This window comes from Manis javanica, chromosome 3 (genome assembly GCF_040802235.1).
Source record: "Manis javanica isolate MJ-LG chromosome 3, MJ_LKY, whole genome shotgun sequence".
NCBI classification, from domain to species: Eukaryota; Metazoa; Chordata; class Mammalia; order Pholidota; family Manidae; genus Manis; species Manis javanica.
In genome coordinates, this window is record NC_133158.1 from 67,835,859 (window position 1) to 67,848,510 (window position 12,652).

The following is a 12,652-nucleotide window of genomic DNA, read 5'->3' on the forward strand; positions in this document are numbered from 1 at the left end:
AGGTATGTATACCTATTCACTATATACCTTAGAGATATGCATACCTATTACATAGTAATGTATACATATTAACCATCCCCAATTTGGGGAAACTGGGCACTAATTAAGATGATATACTTGTAGTCTATTGACCATGCATGAAAGGATCAGCTGTGGCTGAGAGGCAAAGGTAGGTGACATGGCTATGCCCTTTTTTTCCCTCCTTCTGACTTATTTAGATTCCTAATAGGAGGAAGGAGGTTTGAAGAACATAGATGGAGGACAAAGTTGGTTTACAGATGGACTGAGGAAGCTCCTATCATTCTCTCAAGGACATGAGGATGACTGGTTTTTGACTTTAGGCTAAGATAAGGGCAGTAGGATTTATGATGTACTGTTTAAAGCCTGAAACTACCCGGGTGATCCCCAGGGTCCATTTCTTTAATGATGGTTTCCAACTGGTCTAATAGATTAAGTGAACTTGGCTGACTACACGGTTAAAGAGACATAAAAATCCTGGGAAATTCTATTTTGAAGTTTCCCAAAGTTAAGATTCCTCACACAGATCTTGGTAATTCAAATTGGAGACTGTGGTCTGTGTGTACAAATAAAGACCCTGGGGAGCTTGGACCCCCAATGTCTGTACTCCACTTTGCTTGCCCTACTGTATCCTTGTGGAGTCCGATGAGCCCTTTCAAATAACTTGGGAAATCTTTGCAGGGTGTTTATTTTATATATATAAAATATGCTATATATAAAAATATTTGTAATCTATAACATATACATAATACTGTATTTGTAATTTTACATATAAAAATTTACAAATATAAAATATATTTTAGTGTATTAAATACATATAACAGTAAATATAATATATAAAATACTGCAGAAGTAAATAGAAGTATGCAAGATAAAAATTCTAGTAACTAATTTTGTAGCCGTAGGGAAAGCTTGTATAAAGCCTTCAAGGCACTTTAGCTGACCTTTTTATCAAATTAGGAAGTTAAATTTAAGAGAGAGGGACAAACTAAAATTCAAATGATAATACCCCCTCTTCCAGAAAGGAGACAGTATTACCCCATCTTTCTGAAACTGGCCCTCAAAGCAGGAGTTTCCACCAACAGAAGAAAAGCACACACCCACAAAGTTCCCTCATTGCAGTTTTCTGTGGTCCCTGCTTCCCAGTGTCCAGGTAAAGAGCAATTAGATAATGGGAGATTCTACCTACACTCCTGTGACAAATATTGGCCCAATTGGAATGTTGAACGTTGTTTAAAGGTAAGTACACAGAAACCTTAAAGAAAGGGCCTATATAAAAGGGCCCCAGGCTTAAAAAAACAGCATGCTTACAAAGGGGAAACACACACACACACACAAACAGCAGGGAAACATTTAAACTTTTAGCAACAGTAAATGATAAAACAGAGATTTCTGACAGAAAAAAAAAAGGGTGACTCAAGAATTATTTTCCAGGTAAGCTGTCATTAATGTTAAATGACTACAGAAAATAATAAGAAATGAAAAACCCTCTTCGAGCAACATGAGTAGAAATGTTATTAATAAATGATTATTAGGTGCTAAAAAAAATCCTACAAAACCTCAGGAAGTGTTATCAGCCAAAAATCCCTTCAGAGAGAAAAATCTATTTTAAGGCAGTTTCCAGCTGAGGGATGAATTAACATTAAAGAGTTATGAATGAGGAATTTACATCATGAACAAATTAAATTTAATAAACTAAGATAATTGTGATTACAAACTAAAAGGCAAACCCTTAATTCTAAGAACAGGTGCACAATACAACAATTTTTTAAATGAACTTCCAAATTTCACCTTATCTGTGACAGCATCAATTCCAAGGGGAGCCACTATTTTATGGTCACTAAGAAAGCACACTGTCAATTACCCGTAATACTTTATCACTTAGAATTTTTGTTTTATATTTATTTAAAGAGCTTTTAAAGACTTATCATGTATCATTCTCTGATTACATCAGAAGGGAGTCATAAGTTAAATAAATTAAGCTATTTGTAAAACATCTTCCCATTTCAAACCAAAATCTTTTGACAATCACTTTTTGGTGCAGAGTTGTAAATGTCTGAGGTTTTCCACTGTTTTCTGTGCCATTTAGAGAACTGATGATGATGGAACATTTCCAGGAGAGTTTCTCTGCTTTCTCCAAGGTTTTGAAAAACTCTCAAGCTATTGACCCCAGTTCTGCAACATTTAATGTTGGCATGTTCTTGATCATTCCAGAAGGAAACAATGAAAGACTTTCAGACAGCAACCAAGACTCTGATCCTTACTGCAAATTGTTCTTTTATAGTTTGTTGACTGAAATGTCAAGATGTTGAGTTATCCAGTCATGTCAAATGCCAGTATTTGCAAGCAAAGATAATCTCATCAGGATTGTCAGAGAGACAGCAGCCATTTTAACAGGCCATTGTAAAAAACATTGCAATTTCAGAGACAGTAATATGAAAACATGTGAAGCTCAGGACAGATGAAATACAGCATAGTGACCTGTATAAAATTCCCAGTTTATTAAGAAAACCTGGGAATTGGGAGGAAATTTATCTTAAGTTCCTCATTTCTCAGTGAGTCAATGACTAAATCTTAATTTTTTAAGTTAATAAATTTATAAATAAGGTTCTAAGTTTGCTGCTTAAAATATAAAGTAATAAGTTAGTCACGGGATGGTAGTACAGAATGGAGAATACAGCCAATGATTCCGTAACATCTTCCTATGTTGACAGATAGTACTAGTTGGGGTGAGAATTTAGTGATATGTATAACTGTTGAACTACTGTGATGTATATTTGAAACCAATGTAAGATTGTATATCAATGATACTTCAATAAAAAAATGTATAAGTAATTACTAGTAATGAAACAGATTAGAAATGTAAGTGGACTAAATCTCAGATATTATAAGAAACTTTCAGACTGGTTTAAAATATTCAAAAATCTCAAAAAAGCTGTTGCATACTAAAGGACCAAACTACACTTAATAGTTTAATTAAAAATATACAAATAACAACAAAAAGAATCATATCTCATTTTTCTCAGCAAGTGCAAGAAAGCTAGAAATCAGCAAAAGTATGGATAAAAAAACCTCAATGACATTACTCTTGACCCAAAAGAGAATAGTTAGAAAATAATGATCATGGTAAACATTGTATTTTAGAGTCTTGGGAATTGGCCTAAGGTGTACTTATTCCAAGGAATATTTCTACTAGTTATAAACATGCTTGTCAATGAACATGAAAGAAAATAAATGCATTTCAAGTACATAAGGTGGAAATAGAACATAAACCTTAGAAAGACAAAAGGTTTTCATAAAGTAAAAATTAATTAGGAACTACTTTTTCACCTATTAAAAAAAGGAGGCAGAGCCAAGATGGTGGCATGAGTAGAGCAGCAGAAATCTCCTCCCAAAACCACATATATCTATGAAAATATAACAAAGACAACTCTTCCTAGAATAAAGACCAGAGGACACAGAACAACATCCAGACAACATCCAGACCACATCCACACCTGCCAGTACCCAGAACCTCGCAAAGGGGATAAAATACAAGCCCCAGCCGGTCCCAAGAGCCCCTCCCCCCAGCTCCCAGACGGAGGAGAGAGGTCTGAGTGAGAGGGAGAAGGAGCCCAGGACTGCTGAACACCCAGCCCCAGCCATCTAGACCAGAGTGCAGACACAGTGGATGCGCGGGGCCCTGGATACTAGGGAAACAGGGCAGCAAGAACGGTGAGCGGGTACCGGAGGCCGGTGCCGGAGGACAAAAGAAAAGCGAGCGGCCATCTTTTTTTGTTGTTGTTGTTGTTGTTTTGTTGTGGTGAGTGCTTTTTGGAAGTCTTAAAGGGACAGGGACCCCAATACTAGGGAAACAGGGCAGCAAGACTGGCGAGCAGGTATCGGAGACCAGCTCCTGAGAACAAAAGTGAGTGGCCACTTTTTTCTTACTTATTTATTTTTGTTGTTGTTTCGTTGTGGCGAGTGCTTTTTGGAAGTCTTACAGGGACAGGGACCCCAATACTAGGGAAACAGGGCAGCAAGACCGGCGAACAGGTGCCTGAGGCTGGCGCCGGAGAATAAAGAAAAACGAGCGGCTTTTTTTTTTTTTTTGTGGTCGTTGTTTTGTTTTGGCGGGTGCTTTTTGGAAGTCTTAAAGGGGCAGGGCGGGACACTTAGTCCAGAGGTAGGGAACCCGGGGATCTCTGGGCACTCTAATCCCCTGGGCTGCAGGGAGCACAGAGGCCCCTTACGGAGATAAATAGCCTCCCGGCTGCTCCCCCTCCAATGCAACTCCACCACTTTGGAGTAGCAGCCCGAGCCAGGCCACGCCCACAGCAACAGCGGAGATAAACTCCATAGCAGCCGGGCAGGAAGCAGAAGCCCTGTCTGTGCGCAGCTACCCAGCACAAGCCACTAGAGGTCACTATTCTCCCAGGAGAGGAAGGCCACAAACCAACAAGAAGGGACGTTCTTCCAGCCATCACTCGTCCCAGCTCTGCAAACTATTCCTATCACCATGAAAAGACAAAATTACAGGCAAACCAAGATCATAGAGACATCAGAGAAGAAGACAGACCTAACCAGTCTTCCTGACAAAGAATTCAAAATAAAAATCATAAACATGCTGACAGAGATGCAGAGAAATACGCAAGAGAAATGGGATGAAGTCTGGAGGGAGATCACAGATGCCAGGAAGGAGATCACAGAAATGAAACAAACTCTGGAAGGATTTATAAGCAGAATGGATAAGATGCAAGAGGCTTGATGGCACTGAAACCAGAGAACAGGAATGCATAGAAGCTGACATAGAGAGAGATAAAAGGATCTCCAGGAATGAAACAATATTAAGAGAACTGTGTGACCGATCCAAAAGGAACAATATCCGTATTAAAGGGGTACCAGAAGAAGAAGAAAGAGGAAAAGGGATGGAAAGTATCTCGGGAGAAATAATTGCTGAAAACTTTCCCAAACAGGGGGAGGAAATAATCGAACAGACCACGGAAATACACAGAACACCCAAAAGAAGATCCAAGGAGGACAACACCAAGACACATAATAATTAAAATGGCAAATTTCAAGGACAAGGAAAGAGTTTTAAAGGCAGCTGGAGAGAAAAAGGTCACCTATAAAGGAACACCCATGAGGCTAACATCAGACTTCTCAACAGAAACCCTACAGGCCAGAAGAGAATGGCATGATATATTTAATATGATGAAACAGAAGGGCCTTGAACCAAGGATACTGTATCTAGCATGACTATCATTTAAATATGATGGTGGGATTAAATAATTCCCAGACAAGCAAAAGCTGAGGGAATTTGCTTCCCACAAACCACCTCTACAGGGCATCTTACAGGGATGCTCTAGATGGGAGCACTCCTAGAAAGAGCACAGACCAAAACACCCAACATATGAAGAATGCAGGAGGAGGAATAAGGGAGAGAAGAAAAGAATCTCCAGACAGTGTATATAACAGCTCAATAAGCGAGCTAAGTTAGGTGGTAAGATACTAAAGAGGCTAACCTTGAACCTTTGGTAACCATGAATTTAAAGCCTGCAATGGCAATAAGTACATATCTTTCAATAGTCACCCAGAATGTAAATGGACTGAATGCACCAATCAAAAGACACAGAGTAATAGAATGGATAAAAAAGCAAGACCCATCTATAGCTGCTTACAAGAAACTCACCTCAAACCCAAAGACATGTACAGACTAAAAGTCAAAGGATGGAAAAACATATTTCAGGCAAACAACAGTGAGAAGAAAGCAGGGGTTGCAGTACTAATATCAGACAAAATAGACTTCAAAACAAAGAAAGTAACAAGAGATAAAGAAGGACACTACATAATGATAAAGGGCTCAGTCCAACAAGAGGATATAACCAATCTAAATATATATGCACCCAACACAGGAGCACCAGCATATGTGAAACAAATACTAACAGAACTAAAGGGGGAAATAGACAGCAATGCATTCATTTTAGAAGACTTCAACACACCACTCACCCCAAAGGATAGATCCACCAGACAGAAAATAAGTAAGGACACGGAAGCACTGAACAACACAGTAGAGCAGATGGACCTAATAGACATCTATAGAACTCTACATCCAAAAGCAACAGGATATACATTCGTCTCAACTGTACATGGAACATTCTCCAGAATAGACCCCATACTAGCCCACAAAAAGAGCCTCAGCAAAATCCAAAATATTGAAATTCTACCAACCAATTTTTCAGACCACAAAGGTATAAAAGTAGAAATAAATTCTACAAAGAAAACAAAAAGGCTCACAAACACATTGAGGCTTAACAACATGCTCCTAAATAATCAATGGATCAACGAGCAAATTAAAATAGAGATCAAGGAATATATAGAAACAAATGACAACAACAACACAAAGCCCCAACTTCTGTGGGACGCAGCAAAAGCAGTCTTAAGAGGAAAGTATACAGCAATCCAGGCACACTTGAAGAAGGAAGAACAATCCCAAATGAATAGTCTAACATCACAATTATCGAAATTGGAAAATGAAGAGCAAATGAGGCCTAAAGTCAGCAGACGGAGGGACATAATAAAGATCAGAGAAGAAATAAACAAAATTGAGAAGAATAAAACAATAGCAAAAATCAATGAAACTAAGAGCTGGTTCTTTGAGAAAATAAACAAAATAGATAAGCCTCTAGCCAAACTTATTAAGAGAAAAAGAGAATCAACACAAATCAACAGAATCAGAAATGAGAACGGAAAAATCATGACAGACTCTACAGAAATACAGAGAATTATTAAAGACTACTATGAAAACCTATATGCCAACAAGCTGGAAAACCTAGAAGAAATGGACAACTTCCCAGAAAAATACAACCTTCCAAGACTGACCAAGGAAGAAACACAAAAGTTAAACAAACCAATTAGGAGCAAAGAAATTGAAACGGTAATCAAAAAACTACCCAAGAACAAAATACCCGGGCCGGACTGATTTACCTCGGAATTTTATCAGACACACAGAGAAGACATAATACCCATTCTCCTTAAAGTTTTCCAAAAAATAGAAGAGGAGGGAATACTCCCAAACTCATTCTATGAAGCCAACATCACCCTAATACCAAAACCAGGCAAACACCCCACCCAAAAAGAAAATTACAGACCAATATCCCTGATGAATGTAGATGCAAAAATACTCAATAAAATATTAGCAAACAGAATTCAACAGCATATCAAAAGGATCATACACCATGACTAAGTGGGATTCATCCCAGGGATGCAAGGATGGTACAATATTTGAAAATCCATCAACATCATACACCACATCAACAAAAAGAAAGACAAAAACCACATGATCATCTCCATAGATGCTGAAAAAGCATTTGACAAAATTCAACATCCATTCATGATAAAAACTCTCAGCAAAATGGGAATAGAGGGCAAGTACCTCAACATAATAAAGGCCATATATCATAAACCCACAGCCAGCATTATATTGAACAGCGAGAATCTGAAAGCTTTTCCTCTGAGATCGGGAACTAGACAGGGATGCCCACTCTTCCCACTGCTATTTAACATAGTACTGGAGGTCCTAGCCACAGCAATCAGACAAAACAAAGAAATACAAGGAATCCAGATTGGTAAAGAAGAAGTTAAACTGTCACTATTTGCAGATGACATGATATTGTACATAAAAAACCCTAAAGACTCCACCCCAAAACTACTAGAACTGATATTGGAATACAGCAAAGTTGCAGGATACAAAATTAACACACAGAAATCTGTAGCTTTCCTATACACTAACAATTAACCAATAGAAAGAGAAATCAGGAAAACAATTCCATTCACAATTGCATCAAAAAGAATAAAATACCTAGGAATAAATCTAACCAAAGAAGTGAATAACCTATACTCTGAAAACTACAAGTCACTCTTAAGAGAAATTAAAGGGGACACTAACAAATGGAAACTCATCCCATGCTCGTGGCTAGGAAGAATCAATATCATCAAAATGGCCATCCTGCCAAAGCAATATACAGATATGATGCAATCCCTATCAAATTACCAGCAATATTCTTCAATGAACTGGAACAAATAATTCAAAAATTCATATGGAAACACCAAAGACCCCGAATAGCCAAAGCAATGCTGAGAAAGAAGAATAAAGTAGGGGGGATCTCACTCCCCAACTTCAAGCTCTACTACAAAGCCATAGTAATCAAGACAATTTGGTACTGGCACAAGAACAGAGCCACAGACCAGTGGAACAGATTAGAGACTCCAGAAATTAACCCAAACATATATGGTCAATTAATATTTGATAAAGGAGCCATGGACATACAATGGCAAAATGACAGTCTCTTCAACAGATGGTGCTGGCAAAACTGGACAGCTACATGCAGGAGAATGAAACTGGACCATTGTCTCACCCCATATACAAAGGTAAACTCAAAATGGATCAAAGACCTGAATGTAAGTCATGAAACCATTAAACTCTTGGAAAAAAACATAGGCAAAAACCTCTTAGACATAAACATGAGTGACCTCTTCTTGAACATATCTCCCCGGGCAAGGAAAACAACAGCAAAAATGAACAAGTGGGACTATATTAAGCTGAAAAGCTTCTGTACAGCAAAAGACACCATCAATAGAACAAAAAGGAACCCTACAGTATGGGAGAATATATTTGTAAATGACAGATCTGATAAAGGCTTGACGTCCAAAATATATAAAGAGCTCACATGCCTCAACAAACAAAAATCAAATAATCCAATTAAAAAATGGGCAGGGGAACTGAACAGACAGTTCTCCAAAAAAGAAATACAGATGGCCAACAGACACATGAAAAGATGCTCCACATCACTAATTATCAGAGAAATGCAAATTAAAACTACAATGAGGTATCACCTCACACCAGTAAGGATGGCTGCCATCCAAAAGACAAACAACAACAAATGTTGGCGAGGTTGTGGAGAAAGGGGAACCCTCCTATACTGCTGGTGGGAATGTAAATTAGTTCAACCATTGTGGAAAGCAGTATGAAGGTTCATCAAAATGCTCAAAACAGACTTACCATTTGACCCAGGAATTCCACTCCTAGGAATTTACCCTAAGAATGCAGCAATCAAGTTTGAGAAAGACAGATGCACCCCTATGTTTATTGCAGCACTATTTACAATAGCCAAGAATTGGGAGCAACCTAAATGTCCATCGGTAGATGAATGGATAAAGAAGATGTGGTACATATACACAATGGAATATTACTCAGCCATAAGAAAAGGGCAAATCCTACCATTTGCAGCAACATGGATGGAGCTGGAGGGTATTATGCTCAGTAAAATAAGCCAAGCAGAGAAAGAGAAATACCAAATGATTTCACTCATCTGTGGAGTATAAGAACAAAGGAAAAACTGAAGGAACAAAACAGCAGCGGAATCACAGAACCCAAGAATGGACTAACAAGTACCAAAGGGAAAGGGACGGGGGAGGATGGGTGGGTAGAGAGGGATAAGGGGGGGGAAGAAGAAGGGGGTATTAAGATGAGCATGCATGGGGGGGTGGGAGAAAGGGGAGGGCTGTACAACACAGAGAAGACAAGTAGTGACTCTACAACATTTTGCTATGCTGATGGACAGTGACTGTAAAGGGGTTTAGAGGGGGAACCTGGTATAGGGGAGAGCCTAGTAAACATAATATTCTTCATGTAAGTGTAGATTAAAGATAACAAAAAAAAAAGAAAGAAAAGGGGGATTACTCCCTGATAGGATAAAACTAACTGTAAATCAACGATTAATGCATGCTTTAAATATCCTTAATTTTGATCACTTAAAGGGTGTCAGATGATCGGCTATGGAGGTACATTTTTCTGATAATATTCCTTTCTCTTAAAAAAAAAAGCAGTTCCTGGGTGGTGACCTCCAATGAGTTCTACACAATGGTATAAAGGGCATATCAATGTGTGGGCAAAGGGTCTGTTTGTGTTTATACAGAGGATCAAAGCCTAATTTGGCTACCCAGGAAATGAACTAAGATACGATATGAAGAAGAACTTCCAACATCAGCACTCTCTGGAAGAGTCATACCAGATGATCATCAAAAAATCTCAACAAACATCCAGGCAATGCTGCAGTTGTAGCTGCATTCATCCCACTAGTTCCTGGACTTACCATTGGAATGAAGAAGGAGATATCTAAGCTGGCCTGTGCATACAGCAAAACAACAAATTTGACTGGATCTATACTGTTGGAACTCAACCAAGAATTAGGAGAAGTGCAAGTTGTAGCGCTCCAAAATCTTACAACTACAGACTATCTACTGTTAAAAGAACATATGGGATGTGATAAGTTCCCAGGAATGGGTTGTTTTAATTTGTCTGATTTCTCTCAGACTGTTCAAGTACAGTTGGACAATATCCATTATATCATAGACAAATTTTCACAAATGCCTAGGGTGCCTAACTGGTTTTCTTGGCTTCACTGGAGATGGCTGGTAATTATAGATCTGCTTTGGTTATGTAACTGAATTCCTATTATGTTAATGTGTGTGTACAATTTAATTAGTAGTTTAAAACCTACACATGCTTAAGTTACTCTACAAGAAGATATGTCAAAGAAATCATCAATCTTCCCATGTTTGCTTCCATCTGCTACCTCTATAGCTTTTCCTTCCTTCCTAATTACAATCCTTAAATAGAATTCATGCCTCATATCGAAGTTACAGAGTATCATAATTCCTCCAAGTGGTAAAGATACCTCAAGACAAATGCTGGGCATAGAAGCCACAGGGCATAAATCTGCAAAGAAGTAAAAATCTAACCTTTTCAAACAATATGGCTTCTTTCTCACCAACTTTACATTTCCCTGTATGGCCCCGGAAGATGACTGGTTAGCCAGAGACGGGTAAGATTCCTCAAGGGAGGAACAACTTAAGACAGGCACAGTCACAGGGGGGCCATCAGGTGAGAAATTGGGGACCAACAGAGGTGAGGCTTAGAACCTCACCCCCACTCTTTTGAGAGAAATCTTCTGCATCCGTGGATGTTTTATTGACCTTGTCTAGCTTGGATTAACACATAGTCTACAGGCACACACCTGATCATCTGTATTTGCTCTCTTACAACTCTAAACTATGTTTTCCACCTTCATCTTGCATCTACCTACCACTTCAGCATTTTATTAAAAATAATAATAATAATAATAAAGGGAGAAATGTGGGATTCACATATAAATCAAGTATAAAAATCAAATGAATATTCATATTTGACCTGATTGTTTATAGTTCATAATGCGTGATCAAAACCGAAAGTTTTTGTGATGACTGCCCTTGTACTGTTCACCGTGTAAGAACTTATTCACTATGTAAGAATTTGTTCACCATGTAAGAACTTGTTCATTATGCTTCAGAAGATTGGAGACTGATGAGAATTAGGCTTGGGGTGGATTAATGACTGTGCATTGAGCATTGACTCCCCTATACAGAATTTTATTGTTGTTAACAACCATTTGATCAATAAATATGAGAGACACCCTCTCAAAAAAAAAAGGAGAAACCATCAATGCACAAAGTTAAGAAAGAGAAAGAAACCAGAACTATATAGTAAAAGAGGAAATTAAAATTTTGAGAATGATTCATAGATTCCTATGCAAATAAATTTGAGAATCTGGATGAATGGTTAATTTTTTAGTAAAATATCAATGATCAAAAGTAAACCAAGAAGAGACAAGGAAGAAATAGAGAATGTGGGTGGGGCGAAAGGTATTCGTGAATGAAGTGCCAAGCCTAGCCAATTTTACTCATCAGTTCATTCAGAACTTCAGGGAGCACGTAAAGCTGACGTTTAAAAAATCTTCCCAGGGCACTGAGGCCAATGGGAGTTGGCAGCTTGACCCACACCACATCCGTATGGGATTGTCAGGGACATGGGCTGATAAATCCCAGAAGGATTAAATGTATTACTAGCAATGTCAGCAGGCTTCCATTGTCTTGGCAGACAGGATATGCCTGAAGCAGGGAAAATAGCAAGCGAGGGGAAAAGCGTTCTGCAGGTCTGTTGGGGGATTTGTTGTGATTTTATTTGAGCAAAACATCACTTTCTCTCTAAATTCATATTTGAATTTAAAATTTGTTTTTTATAGCTTTGTATTTTAAGTTGTAGATTCATTTTGGTTTCCACATATACACTGTAAGAAGTTTATGTATTATGTTTGTACGTATCTATATAATAGAGTAGAAAAAAGGTCAACACTGAAATCTATAAGAAAATTAATTTTCCCTTAAAGGGAGGAATATATTATGCAATTTCAGAAAGTCTACTTTACCATTCAGAGAAGGAAAACCACTCTTTTTTGTTTGAGTTTGACTTTCTCTGCCTCTTACCCAACCTAGAGTGGTAAGAGCTCATGGGAAAAATCAGGACATAAAGGGAAAGGAGCCAGCAAGGACCTGACCTGTGTTCAGTCAAGCCTTTTGGGCTGTGCAGAAGAGTGAAGGGATTTTCTGCTCATCATAGTCTGGCTAGCTCACAAGCAACAGGGCCTCAGCACAGGGATTCAGAGGCCAAAAGCCTTAGAATTGTAAACAAACTTAATTCTGCCCTGTCTCCTCTGCACATGGGCCTTGAAAACCTACAACAGGAGGATGCAGTTGGCCAAGGAAGGGGTATCCTGGG